Genomic DNA, 20,127 nt, shown 5'->3' on the forward strand with positions numbered 1-20,127 from the left:
GCATGCTAATTAATCCAGCTGGGCAGAATGAGCAGAGAACAGAGCAAGTGCAGTAGAGGAATTAGGGAATCATTCAACAAGGAATCCACCAAAATCAGCTAGAAGACAACCTTGTTCCCACAATGGATATGGACAGAAATAAAGAAGATGAAAGACCTAGTAACAAGATTGGTGCCGACCAGAAAAAGGAAAGGAAAAATTCAAGAGCAAACAGAAAAAGACCCAGCTCTGCAAGCAGGGAGAGGCAAGAACATGGGGCACACATCAGGCTCAACTATTCAGCATTTTCATCATTTACGTGAGGACCCACTACAGTACGCACGCATCCCACACTCAAACGCCAACCCTCACCTAGGCATCACAGCTTCCCCTCACAACACAGCTCCACTCTTCTCTGCCATGGCACCCCCGACTCTTTAGCGTCCATTGCCCACACAGAGAGTTTAGATGCATATGATTCCACACAAGGACAAATCCTCAGTCCAACAACCATATGAAGACCCCAGTGCTCAGACTTACTCTAGCCTCTTCTCCTCGAGTGTTCCTCACCCACCTCCGGATGACGGCCATGGTGACCACTTGTTGGGCCTTGAGCCAACGGGAGACACTTCCCCGCACCATTCTAACACCAACTCTTCCTGTCCCAGGCGTGCTCCCCAAGTGGATACACACCAAGTTGAGGCTGCTGTCGGTATATCTCAGTCAATCTCCAGCACTGAGCGCCCCCTGCCGCGCCACTTCAAGACACCGGCTTCAACTAGGACTTCGTCGAGTGAAGGAATTGTGGTGTCACCACCCAGGTTCGGGCCTCCGGTGCGACCATTCTCCATCCCCCTCACCGTCAGCTCACCGCTCCTTCTCTTACCTCCATGGTCATCACTCCCTGTCAAGGGACAGAAGGGAGGGGGATCCAGACGAAGGGGCTAGGATCAGCGACCCTTCACCGGCGATGGAGATGTCAGCACTGCTCCTGGGTGGCTTTTTGCTGGTGGCTTGACAGACCACGGCAAGCTATCTTGGCAATCTTGTTGTCTTCACTACTAGAGGCTCTATAGCAGAGTATCACCAGGCCGCTACTACTTCAGGTGATGGAGGTTTTACGACCGCCCATCTTGCCAGTCTCCAACCCGAGGAACCAAGAACCTATGTGACACCAGCAACTAGTAATCAAGCTCAAATCTTGGGTGAAGGCAATGCTGCCCACGGTGTAGATCAGAGTCAAGGTGTCGATGATGGCAAACATTATGCTCAAGGTGATGCTCCATGTCCATCTTCAACTCACAGCACAAGTCAACAGGCTTTGGCGCCAGCCTCAAGGGTGTTGAGGATGCCATGAGTCTATTGAGCTGGAACTGCCGAGATTTGGGCGGGAGCCTTAACAATTCAAAATGCAACATCTCGCCCGCCTTATCTCTTCTACTAATGCGCATGTATCTTTCATTTCTGAAACAAGAAAGGTTCGAATTTCTAAATCTCAGTTGATTAACTCATTTCCTATCAATGAATGTTTCATAGTTCCAGCATAAGGGAAATCAGGGGGTCTTTGGTTGATGTGGAAGGATGATACAAACCTTTTGGTGGTTGACTGTCATGCCCCGAACACAGGCCCACGCGACAGCCGTCACATAATTATGGATTAAAAACCCATAACCATGTTAAGGCAAAAATACTCAAATAAAATCAGTGGTTTACAGAAGCACTAGCAGAAGCTTTATTTATATAAGAAGTCATAATTTACATGATTAAGTGTCTGCTTATACAACTTATTTTGATGTAAATAAATTATTAAACACTACACTATTGATATATACCAAAATTTCCCGCGTATAGCTTCTAGTCGTCGATGTCTTGATCATGACATTGAGATTATGCGTTTAACACCCAAAATAATTATGAGTATAAAATACTCAACAAGATAAAGACACTTCATGTATAAATAAAACTAAATTATCCTAATATCAAATTTTTATTTTTTTATTTAACTCTGCAGAGATCATCTAATCACTAATATCACATCATGTTTTATACCATGACGGGGCCTGAGCTTTTCCTATGGACAGTCTCAAATGATATATTCAATGCCCATGCTGTACTATATAGGTGAATAAAATAGTCCTGGATACATGACTAGATCTTTCACTAGACACTCCTGGTAACTCAAACTGTATCGACTGTCCATGTCAGTATCCACTCTATCATTAGTGATCGACAATAGTATGAATCACTGATTGAACATATGTATTTCTATTCTAGAAATATAGGCATTAATTAAAATGTAACATCGAACTGTAATATTAATGGGTAATAATGTGTAATAACAGGAAATACAATATTGAAATATAAACATGCAATAATTCTGATATAAATGTGTTACTCGAAGAGGTTGTGAACGCAACTTGCTAATAAAGTCACAATAGTAATAGAGTAGCGTGTCAATACAGCTTGCAGATAAAAGCATAATGTAGATAAGATGAGTGTTAACGCAACTTGACTCTTACTAAGAAAACCAAGATATAGCGCCTTTGTACTGATATGAAATTTTGGCAAAACTGACGCTTGAAAACTGATGTTTATATATCTCGACGAAAAACCCGGACTATAACTTGACAGAATACCCGAACTATAGTTTATCTATAGGCTATAGCACCCTAATGGTATACTAATAATCTTGACTAATACTAATATATGTCATACATATATAGGTGTGTGCATGTGTGTTGTATAAAGAAGATTTGAGTGGAGGTGTGAGTAGAACTGTTGGCTCAATTGTTCTATTTATAGATGTAGGAGACTTGGCTGTCACAGAATTATTTTGGCTGCTAGCTAGCTGTTTTCTTGTCATGCCCGTCAAGTTTGTGGTCTGAACATTATCCACCCCTTGTCCTCACGTCAAGCAAATCAGCTTCATGACTCCAGGGTTTGTCGAACTATGGGTATATGAGCTGGATATCTCACTGATGGTGGACCATATAGTTAATAAAATATGGAGTATGACGGGTGGTGCCATGCAAAACGTTAACTAAGAAACGTTGTGGATTGGTTTGCATGCAAGGAGATTGGTTTGTTAGTTGTTGGTGATGTGGAGGATAGGTGAGGGTTCAAGCAACAGTGTGCTCGCCTTTAATGGTTTCACGTGTATAACTTGCTTGTAAGGGCCCATAAGTACAAGGTATAAGTAAAATACTATACATATTCTTATTGGTTGGTATCTATGAAGGATCCAATGTAATTAAATGATATGAGGGTCATTGATTAATTAATTAATACATGCAATTTATTTGGCTAATCAATATTATTTTATTTATTCATTAATTGGTTCCTCACATTAATTTAATCTTAAATTAATTAATTAGCCAATTATCTAATAATCTTATTTCTAATTATCTTGTTCCTCACATCTTTCCCCTCTTAAAAGAAATTTCATCCCGAAATTTCACTCACTACTATCCGTAAAAAGATAGGGAAAATCTCTGCGGATATCCTCTTCTTTTTCCTAGGTAGCTTCTTCCTTACTATGGTTATTCTATTGTATTTTAACAAATGTAATTGTTCGTTGATGTAACTTACGATCAATTGATCCTAAGATACGAATAGAATATTCTTGATACATTAGGTCATCTTGTAGTTGTAATAATGGCATCTCGATTTTATCTGTTGGCTGTCGCAAACACTTTCGCAGCATTGAGACATGTAAGGTATTATGTACTCCTTGTAGGTGTTGTGGTAACTCTAACTGATATGCGACTTTTCCAACTTTATGTGTTACTTGGTATGGTCCAATATATCTTGGGCTTAATTTTGGCGAATCTTTTGATTCCTTTCATTGGCGAGATTTTTAAATATACCCAATCACCTTCTTGAAACTCTAGATCTCTTCTACGATTATCGGTATAACTTTTCTATCTATTTTGGGTCATATGCATACGATTTCTTATAACCTTAATTTTCTCCTCTGTTTCTTGTACTAAATCTGGCCCAAGAAATTTCTTCTCTCCAACTACATTCCAACAAATTGGTGTTCGGCATTTTCTTCTATACAATGCCTCATATGGTGCCATTTGGATAGTTGATTGGTAGCTATTATTGTAGGCAAATTCTACCAAAGGTAGATGTTTATCTCATGATCCTCCGAAATCTATTACACATGCCCTTAGCATATCTTCTAAAATTTGATTGACTCTTTCTGTTTGTCCATCTGTCTGCGGGTGATATGCTGTACTGAAGTTTAGTTTTGTTCCGATAGCTTCATGTGGACTTTCCAAAACTTAGATACAAAACGAGGATCTCTGTCAGAAACAATAGCTAATGGTACAACATGCAGTGACACTATTTCCTTGATATATATTTCAGCTAGTCTCTTAAGGGAGTAAGTTTGCTTCACAGGAATAAAGTGTGCTGTTTTTGTTAATCTATTGATAATTACCCAAATAGAGTCATGTCCAGTTGGTGTAAGAGGAAGTCCAACGATAAAATCCGTACCAATTTGTTCCCATTTTCAAACTGGTATTTCTAAAGGTTGTAAATAACCACCTGGTTTTTGGTGCTCAGCTTTTACTCATTGACATACATCACATTCAGAAATGAATTTGGCAATATCTCTTTCATGTTATTCCACCAAAATACCCCCTTTAAATCTTTGTACATTTTTGTACTTCCAGGGTGAATAGTATAAGGGGTAGAGTGTGCTTCCTCTAGTATTTCCTTTCTTATTTCTTGGTCGTCTGAAACACATAAGCGATTACGAAACCAAAATGATCCATCTTCATGGATTTTAAACTCAAGTGGTTTCCCGGCTTCTAATCCTTCCTTTATGTTATTTAGGAACTCATCATATTTTTGCTTCACCTTTATCTTTTCTTGTAAAATTGGCTGAAGCTGTAGAGCATAGAGTTGGATCTCTGGATTATTTCTTACAACCATGATTTTCAAATTTTCCAAATCTTTCAGTATTTCTACTTGATTGGAGATCATAGTAGCCATGTTACATGATGCTTTTCTACTTAGAGCATCAGCAACAACGTTGGCTTTTCCAGGATGATAATTTATTTCAGTATCATAATCTTTAATTAATTCTAACCAACGTCTTTGTCTCATATTTAGCTCTTTCTGAGTAAATATGTACTTGAGGCTCTTATGGTTAGTGTAGATTTCATAATGTTCTCCAAAGAGATAATAACGCCAAATCTTTAGTGCAAATACTACAGCTGCTAATTCCAAGTCATGGGTAGGGTAGTTCATTTCATTGGGTTTCAATTGACGGGATGCATATGCAATCACTTTATATTCTTGCATTAGCACACAACCTAATCCCACTTTTGATGTGTCACAATAGATCACATATCCAATTCCACTTCTTGGTAAAGTGAGTATTGGAGCAGATAAAGTTTCTTCTTTAGTTCTTCAAACCATTTGTCACATTGCTCATTCCATTCAAACTTTGCTCCTTTTTGTGTAAGCTTTGTTAATGGTGATGATAAATGAGCAAAACCTTCAATAAATCTCCTATAATATCCTATTAATCTAAGAAAACTTCTTATCTCTATTACTGTCGTGGTTTCTTCCAGTCTACTACAGCTTGTACTTTTGTAGGATCCACTGAAATTCCATCCCTGGATATTACATGTCCCAAAAATGATACTTTGTTAAGCCAAAACTCACATTTCTTTAGTTTTCCATATAACTTATTTTCTTTCAATATTTCAAGAATTACCGTAGGTGATTTGCATGTTCTGCTTCATTCTTTCAGTATATTAAGATTTCATCAATAAATACGATAACAAATTGATCCAAGTATGGTTTGAAAACTCGATTCATTAGATCCATGAAAGCCGGTGGAGCATTTGTTAACCCAAAAGGCATAACCAAATACTCATAATGTCCATATCTTGTTCGAAATGCAGTTTTGGGAACATCTTCCATTTTAATCTTCAGCTGATGATAACAAGACTGCAAATCTATCTTGAAAAATATCTTTGCTCCATGAAGTTGATTAAATAAGTCATCGATTATTGGCAATGGGTATTTATTCTTAATGGTTACTTTGTTTAATTCCCAATAGTCTACACAAAATCTTAGGTTACCATCTTTCTTCTTTACAAAAAGTATAGGAGCACCCCATGGAGACACACTAGATTGTATGAAACCTTTGTTTTCCTGTTCTTCCAGTTATTTCTTTAGCTCTTGCATTTCAACTGGAGCCATCCGATAAGGTGGTTTAATGATTGGACTAGTATCAAGAATTAGATCAATGCCAAATTATATTTCTCGGTCTGGTGCCATTCCTGGTAATTCTTCTGTAAAAACATCTATATATTCATTTACTATAGGAATATCCTTTATACTTTCCCTTATAACTTCAAGATTAAGAGCTTTGAGGCTTGCTACCTTCTTATTTCCTTGATACACTACTTCAAGATTGTTTGTTAACTTGAATATTACTCTTTTTCTATGGCAATCGATGAATGCCCAATTTATAGATAACCAATCCATGCCAAGATAATGTCAAACTCCACCATTTCTAGTACCACTAGATTGGTCAAAAATTTCTTTCCTGATATTTCTATCGGGCACGAATCACATATGTATCTTGAAGTCACCTTTCTTACTGGGGTTTCAACTTTGATTTCAACGGGAAGTAATTTACGGCGTATGGCATGCTTATCAATAAATTTTTCTGATATAAAAGAATGCGATGCACCATAATCAAAAAGTACTATTCCATAGTGAGAGACAATAGAAAGAATACCTGTCACCACGTTGTTTGCTTCTTTTGCATCTTTCATAGTTAAATTGTAAACTCGAGCTTGGTTACCTCCCTTAGCTTTTCCTTTTCCATCTTGTTGTTTTGCTAGTGCGTTACTTGCTGGAGGTGCTGGTAGGTACATGGGCTTTTGAGAAGCTAGTAGACCCGTTGGTGTAGGTTTTGATAGAGACTAATGGTTGTTGTTGGTAGTTTTCTTCGAATGAGGACATTGATAAAACATACGCCCTTCTTGGCCACATTCAAAGCAACTATCTTGTCTGTGTTTACACTGTTATTGAAATGGTTTCCTTGACAAATATTACACTTTGGGTTCAAGAACTTCTGGTTTGATTTGTTATTGCCAAATTGTCCAAAGGTCTTTGACTTTTTGAATTTGTTTCCAGAGAATGAGCCTTGAAAATCTCGATAATGCTTTTGTTTGGTCTCAACCATAGCTCGTTCATCTTGATATGATTGTTCTGTGATTTATGCTTTATTCACCACTTCACGAAGGATATTGAGCGCAAAAACTTTTACTCGACCACATATTATAGGATTGAGTCCATCTTCAAATCTTTGTGCCTTTTTAATTCCATTTTGGGCATTCTCAAAAACGTATCTCACCAACTTTGATAACTCCATTTCATATTCAGCCACTGATTTGCCACCTTGTTTGAGATCAAGAAATTCTCGCTCCTTTTGTCTTTGTATACTAAGTGGAAAATACTTCTGATAGAAAGCTTGCTTGAATATTTCCCAAGTGAGAATGGTACCTTCAGGATATGACTTTCTATGTGCATTCCACCAATCAAAAGCTCCTTCTCTAAGCATAAACGTGGCATATGCAACCTTTTCTGTATTCGAACACTTCACTATATCAAAGCATTTCTCCATGTCAATTATCCAATTTTCTATCATAAGTGGATCAGTTGTCCCACCAAAAGTAGGGGGTTTAAGACGGTGAAAATCTGCGTTGTGATTGTGACGGTCTCCCTCAAATGTTCCATCCATTCTAGGGACTTGCTAACTAAGTTGTTGAATCAATGCACATTGTTGTTGTTGTGTCTCATGCTGCTTTCCTAATATTGCTATCAATATTTGGGGTAGTTGTGCCATCTTAGGCCAATTGTTAGGAAAACTCGGGATGCCATGTTCTGTTGTTTGACCTGATGCATCAATTCCTTTATCCTTGTTGTTCTCATCATAATGGTTTTGTGCCATCTGATTCATTATTTCAAAACTATAAATATTAATCAATGGGACAAAAGCTACAAACACAATATAATATTATTTTAAACAATGTACATAAGTAGTATATAACAACAGAAATAACCCATTAGAGAGATAATATACAACAAAAATTCTCTCTATCTATGTTATGTGGTGAGCATACCTAGCCAAAGAGGTACTTTCAACCCCAAAATCCCTCTTCGTGAGTCTCTCTCTCTCTCTCTCTCTCTACAAGGCTAGTAGATTGATACTACAAGGAAATTCTACTAGTTGCTATTTAGGATGGACATAATCTCTTCAGGATCCTCAGCATTATTTATATTGATAATGTTCGAGAGTTGGATATACGACTCCCCTGTATGAATATGATGCTAGCATTGGGAGTGAATCACCAAGTTCAGAAGGCAAAATGTTTTGCTGATCAATAATTTAGTAAAGTTCACATAATTCTTGTGCAACTCGAGCACCTTGTTCACAAACACGAGTACGCCAACCTCGAACATTATTAATCTCATTACCAAGAAAAGATAGATAATCCTGAAGATTGTGATTGTAAGAGCGATGCTGAGCCATGGTATCACGTAGTTCAAGAACCTCTCTTTGATGCAAAATCATCTAAGTGGATAGGTAAGTGATGGCGCATCTCATGGATAACTGTTAAAGTAGCCCTCCTGTAAGCTTCGCCTTCAAATGTATGCTCTCCAAAGAAAGTATGGAAATGATGATCTAGTGGTCCATTTATTGGCTTATACTGGACATAAACAAAAGCTTTAAACACATCTCCATCTCGAGTATAGCCAAAATATGGAGCTGAGAAACCAAAGTCAGTTGTGACATTATTAAGAAATTCTTTAAAATCAACTGTATATACCGTTCCGCCTACCATATGCGGCAAGGAATACAATTGAACATGAGTGAGAATGTCTTATATAAAAGTAAAATAAAATGTTAATGCATATTAATTGGAAAATGAAGCACAACCAATTTGCAAAGGTAAATCATGAGACTAATTAAGCGTTCCCCAATCACGCAACCTAAGGCTCTGATACCATTTTAACTGTCACGCCCCGAACACAGGCCCACGTGATAATCGTCACATAATTATAGATTAAAAACTCATAACCATGTTAAGGCAAAAATACTCAAATAAAATCAGTGATTTACAGAGCAACTAGCGGAAGCTTTATTTATATGAGAAGTCATAATTTACATGATTAAGTGTCTGCTTATACAACTTAGTTTGATGTAAACAAATTATTAAACACTACACTATTGATATATCCCAAAATTTTCCGCTTATAGCTTCTAGCCGTTGATGTCTTGATCACAACATTGAGATTATGCGTTTAACACCCAAAACAATTATGAGTATAAAATACTGAGCAAGATAAAGACATTTCATGTATAAATAAAACTGAATTATTCTAATATCAAATTTCCATTTTTTTATTTTACTCTGCAGAGATCGTCTAATCACTAAATATCATATCATATTTTATACCATGACGGGGCCTGAGCTTTTCCTATGCACAGTCCCAAATGATATATTCAATGCATATGCTGCACCATACATGTGAATAATATAGTCCCGACTACATGGCTAGATCTTTCACTAGAAACTCCTGATAACTCAAAATGTATTGACTATCCACGTCAGTATCCAATCTACCATTAGTGATCGACAACAGTATGAATCACTGATTGAACATATGTATTTCTATAGAAATACAAGCATTAATTAAAATGTAACATCAAACTGTAATATTAATGGATAATAATGCATAATAGCAGGAAATACAATATTGAAATATAAACAGACAATAATTCTGATATAAATGTGTTATTCGAAGAGGGTGTGAACACAGCTTGCTAATAAAGTCACAATAGTAATAGAGTAGCGTATCAATGCAGCTTGCAGATAAAAGCATAATATAGATAAGATGAGTGTTAACACAACTTGTCTCTTACTAAGAAAACCAAGATATAGCATATTTGTCCTGATATAAAATCTTGGCAGAACCGACGCTTCAAAACCGATGTTTATATATCTCGACGGAAAATCCGGACTATAACTTGATAGAATACCCGAACTATAGTTTATCTATAGGCTATAGCACCCTAATGGTATACTAATAATCTTGATTGATACTAATATATGTCATACATATATAGGTGTGTGCATGTGTGTTGTATGAAGAAGATTTGAGTGGAGGTGTGAGTAGAGCTGTTGGCTCAATGGTTCCATTTATAGATGTAGGAGACTTGGCTATCATGGCATTATTTTGGCTGCTAGCTAGCTGTTTTCTTGTCACGCCTGTCAAGTTTGTGGCCTGAACATTATCCACCCCTTGTGCTCACGTCAATTAAATCAGCTGCATGACTCCAGGGTTTGTCGAACTATGGGTATATGAGCTGGATATCTCACTGATGGTGGACCATATAGTTATTAAAATATGGAGTACAATGGGTGGCTGCATGCAAAACTTTGACTAAGAAACGTTGTGGATTGGTTTGCATACAAGGAGATTGGTTTGTTAGTTGTTGGTGACGTGGAGGATAGGTGAGGGTTCAAGCAACAGTGTGCTGGCCTTTTGCTGATTTCACGTGTATAACTTGCATGTAGGGCCCATAAGTACAAGGTATAAGTAAAATACTATACATATTCTTATTGATTGGTATCTATGAGAAGGATCCAATGTAATTACATGATACGAGGGCCATTGATTAATTAATTAATACATGCAATTTAGTTGGCTAATCAATATTATTTTATTTATTCATTAATTGGTTCCTCACATTAATTTAATTTTAAATTAATTAATTAGCCAATTATCTAATAATCTTATTTCTAATTATCTTGTTCCTCACATCGACTCTAGTCAGAACTTGATCTTAGCTTCCTGTAAATATAGACCAAATGCTCAGAGCTTTAACCTAGTTTGTGTATATGGTGACCCTCACCACCATAGCAATGCTCAGATCTGGCAGACAATGTCTCATTTTGTTTTATCTGCTCCAGATACCCTTGTCGTTTGTATGGGTGACTTTAACAACCTCATGTATGCTAATGAAAAATGTGGTCCTAGGAAAGCTAATGTAAATTGTATGAATGATTTCTGTTCTTTTGTTAAGCAATGTGGCTTCTTTGATTTGGGTTATAATGGTCATGCATACACTTGGAGTAATAACAGGTTTAATGTTATTCCCAGTTTTGAATGTTTAGATCGCTGTTTTGGTTTTGGTAATGCTGAATGGTGTACTATTTTCTCTTCAACTGTTGTGTATCATCTTCCCATGCTTTACAGTGATCATTCCCCAATTTTAGCTGTTCTCCATTCCAATGGTCCACAGCCTAGGAAAAGATTCATATGTGAAAATTGGTGGCTGATGGAGGATGAATTTCAACAGATAGCCATTGCAAGTTGGCAACATTCAAGTGCACAGAACTTTCATAATAAGACCAGGAACTTAGCTACAGATCTCAAGATATGGAGGAAAAAGAAAAAGCCCTTGCAAGAACAGCTGGCAGCCATAGAGAGCAATTTAGCAGAGATGCAAGTAAAACATCCGGCTCAACAAGATCATAAAGCACAGACGGACCTCATCAACAACACCAAGACATTCTAGATAAACAGGCTGAATATCATAGATAAAGGGTGAAGAAATTATGGGCTACAGATGGTGATAGGAACACACACTTCTTTCAGCAGGCTATATTGAAGAGAGCAAAGAAAAATAAAATCAGCTTTATCTTGGATGAGCAAGGAAGAATGACAGCCACACCACAAGAGATAGCACAGGTCTTCCAGAGATATTTTGTTGACTTATTCACCTCCCAACTAAATGAAGCACAAATGCAGCAGATTCAAATGCAAGGTAATAACTCACATGTGACTATAACTAATGATTTTACCATGTCTATTCTAGATGAACAGGAGTTTCTCACTCTGCTCAAACAAATGAAAACATATGCAGCCCCAGGATCAGATGGCTACAATGTGGCCTTTTACAGAGCAGCATGGGACTGGAGAAAGAAATATGTGGTTGACCTCATCTCACAGTTCTATAATAAAGGTCAGTTCCCTCCACACTTAATGACACTCTTGCTGTTCTTATTCCTAAGAAAAATACTGCTGCTATCCCTCAAGACTATAGGCCTATTAGTCTCTGCCATGTGTCATATATAAATTAGCTGTCAAATCCCTAGTTGAAAGAGTAAAAAACCATCTTCCTGGTTACATTCATGGCTCTCAGCATGCTTTTATCCAGGGTAGATATATTTTAAATATATTATTCTTGCTCAAGAGTTAGCTCATTCCTTTAGTCTCAGTAATTGGAATAAAAAAGGCTTCATGCTTAAAATTGATCTTGCTAAGGTTTTTGATAGAATTGAATGCCTTTCATTGTTCAAGCCCTGAGGTGTCAAGGGTTTTATGGTCATTTCATCGAGCTGATACATGCTTGCATATCTTCTCTCACTTTGTTCTGTTATCCAAATAGTATTCTATAATCATTAAGTCGATCATTTACATAATCATGACTGCAATGATTAACCAGAATACCATCCTGATAGTCCTAGCATGTGTTTTGTGCCCAAGATCGAAACACGCGCCTTTCCAACATATGTCATCACAACAACGTTTAATAAAGAGCAAGTAAAGAGATATATTACAAGTCTTAAAGTTATTACAAATTTTCATCCATTACAGGAACGTACGCTAGAAGGACAAAGCACAACCTCCTCTTAGCCGTTTAGAAAAAAAAAAGGCAGCGGACATTAAAGTATATCAACAACAAAAGGTGGGTGGATCCATTTTCCCTAAGGCACCACCCCAAAAGACGACAAATGAGTAGATAACGCTACTCTTACTGGTCGCCGACATCGGCGAGTATGAAATAGCCAAACACTAATTCTTCCTCACCTGAAAACAAAACAAAGCACGTGAGTACGAAGGTATTCGTAAGACTTAATCCATAATGAGTACATATAAATAACCCGACTCCAAGGAGAATGCCTTTGATAAGAATTAGCAAGGAGACGGCAACAAGGTTAAGTGATTCCATAAGCAAAGCAATATTTGACCAAAATGTGTGAGCATCTACACCTAACCACTCATACCTTTACATCATGAGATCATCAACATAATATAACCCTAACTTGAACCATATCAACTCTCCATCAACATCCCCATCCACTTCCCAACATACCATCACAACATCCTGATATCAAACTCTACGTTTGATGAAAATGGATAAAAGTATGCTCATAACCGAGAGCACGACAATTCGAATTGATTTTACACCCTGCAGGGGGTACTCCTTTACCACACGACTCGAGGACTATACGGCTTGCGTGACCACATAGGTCCACACAAGGGGGTACTCGTGACAACCTTTCTCAGCTAGCCCTAACCATTTAAAACATGCATCTCTCGGTGTGGAGCCCACCTGGGTCTACTCCTAGAGCAACCTCAAGTGTCTCTACAAGCCTGCCCGCTCACACTGTAGATGTACAAGCCCAAATGATCACAACTACCAAGGTATTCGGCTTATCGTTACCATATTTGGACATGTGGAAAGTACGAATAAGTGATAAAACCAACTGCACCAACGGACGGTGCTTAATTGATACTAAAACAAAAAAGTTTACGATCTGGGTAACATCGGAACTTCCGACTTAAATCGGAACTTCTGAGCTGGAAGTCGGAACTTTCGATTGATTGGACCTTCCGAACCTTTGAAAATATGGGCTCTCAGTTAACAATTTTTATTTAATCGGAAGTTCCGGTATAAAAGATCAAAACTTTCAATCTGGTTGGCTTCTCTGGGTTTCCTTATGGGCACAGGTTCTTAGGTTGGCAAATTCTACTTAAATCGGAAGTTCCAGTATTAGGGTCGGAACTTTCGGTGTTGGTCGGATACTCCAGACTTATACAAAAATGAGGCTCTCAGTTGGGTTAACTCGAGTTTAACCGGAAGTTTTGATACAGAAATCGAAACTTCTGATACTTCCAGATTGCCTAACTTCACAAAGGAACCAAGGCCGATTCAATTTGCATGTCTCGACCGTACCCACATAAGCATGTATAGGCACTAAAGCGTAAGTTCTAAACCTAATTTACTCACTCTAGAACCACGAATCACTTGCTCTACTCATCCAAACATTCCTTCTAGCTCTATTGCCTCAAGAACACGATGGTGCTTCACCATTCCTCAATGGCAGCCAACAAACCCATCGAAAACGGAACTAAGAACGTGCATTTCTACCATGGAAACCCTAGGGACTTACCGAAGGTTCCTTGCAAAGGTTGGTGACCATCGGCGAAGGAGAAATTAGCGGGAAAAAGGCTTGTGGTAGAGAGGCCAAGGTGCTGCAAAGTTCAAAGAAGAGAGGGGTGATGAAAATGATTTGCAAATCCTCTAAATCTTCATGCATGCACAAAAATCTTGGATGGATGGAGAGCTAGAGAGGTGGAGAACATCATGACAACACATGCATACCTTTCTTTTGCTTCTAGAGGTGGAGAATTGAGAGAGCTTGAGGGAGTGGGGAGGGGGGGGGGTGAGAGCTGTTCTTACCCCTTGTGCTGTCCGGTTGGGGAGAGAGGAGAGTGAGTGAGGTGGAGTGAGGGAGAGGGATGTACTGGTGGAGTGCAGCCGAGTGAGAGGGAGGGGTGAGGTGGTGAGGCCAGCTAGTGGGTCCCATATGCTAGAGAGACAAGCTAAAATAGCTGCAAAACATTGCCTCCTCTCGATTTTAAAATCCAACACGAGCCGCTCTAGTGCTCCAATAATTCTAGGAATTTTGGGCCGCAATTACAAAATGAGATGAACCCAAATTTAAATTGGATTCACCCATAACACCTATGCGGAACAAAAACTAATGAAAACTAACATCGGGTATTTTCAAACACATAGCAATTATTAAATCACCATTTGAATTAACATGCACTCATAAAATGCTTAGCCAATAAATGTCATGCTCATGATGCATGATTATGCTTAAGGTCATGTTTACGGATTTGGGATGTGACAAGCCTCCCCCCTTAAAAGAATCTTGTCCCGAGATTCAGGCGAGCTTAGGGGAGAGTATGGTGAGTCTAGGAACTTCATGATTTGCGCAGTAACACCACGCTGTGAGGAATGAGCACACTGTGGGGAATAGAAACTAAGGTAACACTCACATGTTGGAGAAAAACTCGGGATAAACGGCACGAAGTCAATTTTCACGTTCCCATGTTGCTTCATCTCCCGTATGATTGCTCCATTGAACCTTGAGAAACTTAAAAGAATTGTGTCGCATCTTCCATTTGGCTTCATCAATGATGCGAATTGGATGCTCACAATAAGAGAGATCGGGTTGAAGGTCTCGGCCACCCATCGTCACAACTTCGGTTGGAACGCGGAGACACCTTTTCAATTGCGAGACATGGAAGACATTGTGCACAGAGGAGAGGGATGGAGGTAGCTCTAGCTGATAGGCCACCTCGTCACGTCAGGCAATAATTTGAAAAGGGCCAACATAACGTGGCGCCAACTTTCCTTTTATTTGAAAATGCTGCGTTCCTTTGGGAGGAGAGACCTTGAGATAGACGAAGTCTCTAATTTTGAACACAAGCTCACGCTAACGATGATCCTCATACCTTTTCTGAGGAGATTGAGCTGTGAGAAGATTCTTGCAAATGGTCAGGACATGCTCTTCCGCCTCTTTGACCAAATCCGGGCCCAGAAAAGGTCTTTCGCCAGACTCAAACGAATTCTACGGTGTTCGACATCTCCTTCCATAGAGAGCTTCGAACGGAGACATATTGATACTGGATTGGTAGCTGTTGTTGTAAGAGAACTCTACAAAAGGCAAGCAAATCTCCCATTGATTTCCATAAGTGAGGGCACAAGCTCGCAATATGTCTTCAAGTATTTGATTTACCCTCTCTGTTTGACCATCAGTTTGGGGATGGTAGGCAGTGCTATGAAAAAGTTCAGTTCCTGTGGCTTCATGAAGGCTCTTCCAGAAATATGAGACAAAGATGAAACCACGGTCGGAGACTATCTTCACAGGAACACCATGAAGATAGAAAATTCAAGCGAGGTATAGCTCTGCATATTGCTTGACAGAAAACGTGGTTTTGATGGGATGGAAATGAGCTGATTTGGTCAACCGGTCTACAATGACCCAAATTGAGTCATTCCTCATAGTGTGGCATTACTTCACAAATCATGAAGTTCCTATACTCACCATACTCTCCCCTAAGCTCGCCCGAATCTCGGGACGAGATTCTTTTAAGGGGGAGGCTTGTCACATCCCAAATCCGTAAACATGACATTAAGCATAATCTTGCATCATGAACATGCTGTTTATTGGCTAAGCATTTTATGAGTGCGTGTTAATTCTAATGGTGATTAATAATTCCTATGTGTTTTGAAAATGCCCGATGTTAGAGTTTTCGTTAGTTTTTGTTCCGCATAGGTGTTGTGGGTGAATCCAATTTATTTTTGGATTCATCTCGTTTTCTAATCGTAGCCCATAATTCCTAGAATTATTGGAGCACTAGAGCACCTCGTGTTGGATTTTAAAATCGAGAGAGAAGGCAATGTTTTGCAGCTATTTTAGCTTGTCTCTCTAGCATGTGGGATCCACTAGCTGGCCCCACCACCTCACCCCTCCCTCTCACTCGGCTGCACTACACCATCAGCTCCCTCTCCCTCACGCCACCTCACTCACTCTCCTCTCTCCCCAACTAGACAACATAAGGGGCAAGAACAGCTCTCACCCCTCTCCCAATGGTCAGGCTCATGGGAGTTTTTTGATCCTATTGGGGCATTTGCCAAGGTTGTCCTCTATTGCCGTACTTGTTTGTTATTGCTAGCAATGATCTTTTGATTTGTCTACAACAAGCCCTTCAAGAAATGATAATCATTTGATTGGCATCTCTCTGGACCCCAACTGTCCCCCCATCCATTCATTGCTTTTTGCAAACGACCTCACCATCTATGCTAGTGCTCATATCCAGGAGGCGATTAGGAATATTCTCCACCACTTATGTAGTCTCTCAGGTCAGACTCCCAACTGGAATAAATCTTCCATTCTTTTCTGAAAAAAGTTCCTCCTGCTATCCAAGCTGAGATTCAGTCGATCTTTCATGTCCCAAATGTCACTCACACCACTATTCAGCTTGGTCACCCTTTGACCCTAACACACAAAGATAGGAACAAAGCTGATGAGTTTATTTATCACAAGTTCAAGAACAAGCTCACCACTATCAAAGCAAACAAGCTCACCCATGCTAGCAGGCTCACATACATTAACTCTGTCTTTGCCTCCATTCCCATATACTACATAGCCAATGTTCTCTTCTCCAAAGCCTTTATTGCCAAGATTACTGTCATTGTGAGGCGTTTCTGGTGGGCTGGAGTGAAAGAAGAAGAGACTGAAGGGTTACGGGTAGGCTACGCTAGCACAAAATAAATTTTCTCTACCGCATTCAACCAGGAAGCCATGCGAGTAGGGGATCATGAACCATTACCACTTGACGAGCAGTGCAGCGGAAGAAGAGTTGGAGCAGACCAATCCAACGTCGTGCACGTCAAGTAGTCGATCGTCAACCTCGTCCCGAGCACGTCCCGAGCACCTTCCGAGTACCCCCGAGCATGACCCGAGCACCCCCGAGCACGACCCGAGTACCCCGAGCACGACCCGAGTACCCCGAGCACGTCCCGAGCACCCCGAGCACGTCTCGAGCACCCCCGAGCACGTCCTGAGTACCCCGAGCACGTCCCGAGTACCCCGAGCAGATCAGCACCGCAATAGTAGCAGCGCCTCTACGGTATCCACACGTACAAGGATGGAATCGCCGTGCGCCAGTGTGCTAGCACCGCGCGCCCGGCTAGGGTTTCGAAGGGAGTTTGGGAATAGGAGGCGGCCAGGGTTTTGGTGGCAAGATCTGTTTTTCAGAAAAAATACTCTATGCGCCTTGGCCCCTGCCTATCCTTATATAGAGCACGCTAATAGGCCTTTAATCAACATTAAAGCCCATTATGACTCTAAATCCTAATGGACCTTTAATCAACATTAAAGCCCATTAGCAGATCCAATCCGCAAACTCGATCGCCTCTAGGGCATATCACCAACAGAGACCACCAACCCTATTCCCTTCAGAGCCTGGGATGATATTTGCCAACCAAAAAACAATGAGGGCCTAGGTATTAGAAATCTTGAGCATGTCAATCGTAGCCTCATCATTAGATCTACTTGGATGATTGTTTACAACCATGATCCTCATCTTTCAGCTGTCATCAAAGCTAAATACTATCCCTTTAACACTTTCTGGACTGCTCCTTCTCATGGGGTGAAATAAGTCTTCTGGTCTTCAATTATGCAGGTCAAACAAGATCTCACTCTAAACTATTTCCATCAGATTTCTCAAGGTAACTCCAATATTTGGTCACAACCATGGTGTCCCATATGGAATAACATACATGCATACTTAAACAGCAACACTCAAGGTGAGCAAATACCAAACAAAGTTTCTGATTTGTGGCATCCAAATTCTAAAATTTGGGATGAGGAAAAAATTAGTCACTTTTTTGGGCAACAAGCTGCACAATCTATTTTGCAGGTTCAAGTTTCTCAACACGAAGGAGAGGACATCCTATGCTGGAAACCAGGCTGGAAACCAGCAGCATCTGGTATTTGCACAACCAAGGATGCTTATAGGCACCTTGCAAGTCAAAATGTTCAATCCATTCCACAAGAAGGTGAGAGATCCCTACCTCTGCCAATACTAAATTTGCTAAATAAAATCTGGAAAGATAGGTTAATGTAGCCAAGAGTCAAAACTTTTGCCTAGAGATTACTGAGGCAAGCCATAGCCATAGGAGAAAGAGGAGGAAGATACTCCTCTCACATAGATGAAAAATGCAAAAGGTGTGGCATTAGAGAAAATGAATGTCAGTTGTTTTTCACATGTATTTTTGCCAGGGTTGTTTGGTTCACAGCTGATCCTCCTTTAAGATCTGATGTTTTACCAGAAGATGACACTGGGATTCAATCTCCAATTAATTTTTTGTTTCAAACAGGTTCTCATAATATTCTGATCCACAAAGTTTTTACAACTCTTTGGTTTATTTGGAAAGCTAGAAATGATCATAGGTTTAATTCGAAAGATTGGTCTGTTCAGCAAGTTCACCATTTAACCAATGCCACCGTCCAAGCTTCAAATCCTTTTGCAGGTACACAGCAAAACAAACAACACATACACGAGCAGGAGAAGACAAATGAACTCACCATGCACTCCCAGAGTGCACAAAACCAGATGGAAGCACAAGTTATAGAATAACATGATCAGCTAGGTGGACCAGCCCGAGCACATCAAGAGGACATCACCACTTCAGTGCAACGCATGGAGGAGGGGGAACAGGGTCAACTACAACTTCAAAGGCAACAAAATACTTCAGGTATGCAGAGTAATTTGAGGACTTTACTCCCAGGTCCACGGTGCTACAGTGATGCTGCCATCCTCCTCGACACACAAATATTTGAACCTCGCAAAGTAGGATTGGGAATCTTCATTCGCAACATAGCAGCAAATACACCTTTTGCAGGTATATTCATCACGGCACATATTTTTGAAGTTCAAGGACCTTTGATAGTGGAAGCACAAGCTGTCAGACTTGCAGCAAAAGTGGTGAAGATTCTAGGCCTCAACCATGTGACATACATTTTGGATAATCAAACTTTGGTGACAGCTCTTCACAAAGGTGATATCATTACTGCACCAGGTCACTGGAATTTGAGACTAATTCTTGCTAAAATCATAAACAACAACATAGAAATACAATTTTGTAGGATCGAATAAGAGCAAAATACGCTATCAGAGGGGGGGGTGAATGATTGCAGAAACCAAATTCAAAGATTAACTCATTCAAATCGAAACTCAATTTAAACTCGGTATTCCACTCAAAATAGATTGCACAAACTCTGGTAAAAATAATATAGAGAAAGATCTGTTGGTCGGATTGCTCTCAATTTTGGTCAGCAGAAACTAGATTCAAATACAAAACTAACCCCATAAGAATCAAGTAAATCGGATATGTGGATCAAGAATTATGCCTTGTCGAAGAAAACTATATCAACCAGAATCGAGTTGACCAAAAGC

This window comes from Phragmites australis, chromosome 8 (assembly GCF_958298935.1).
Source record: "Phragmites australis chromosome 8, lpPhrAust1.1, whole genome shotgun sequence".
Lineage (NCBI taxonomy): Eukaryota > Viridiplantae > Streptophyta > Magnoliopsida > Poales > Poaceae > Phragmites > Phragmites australis.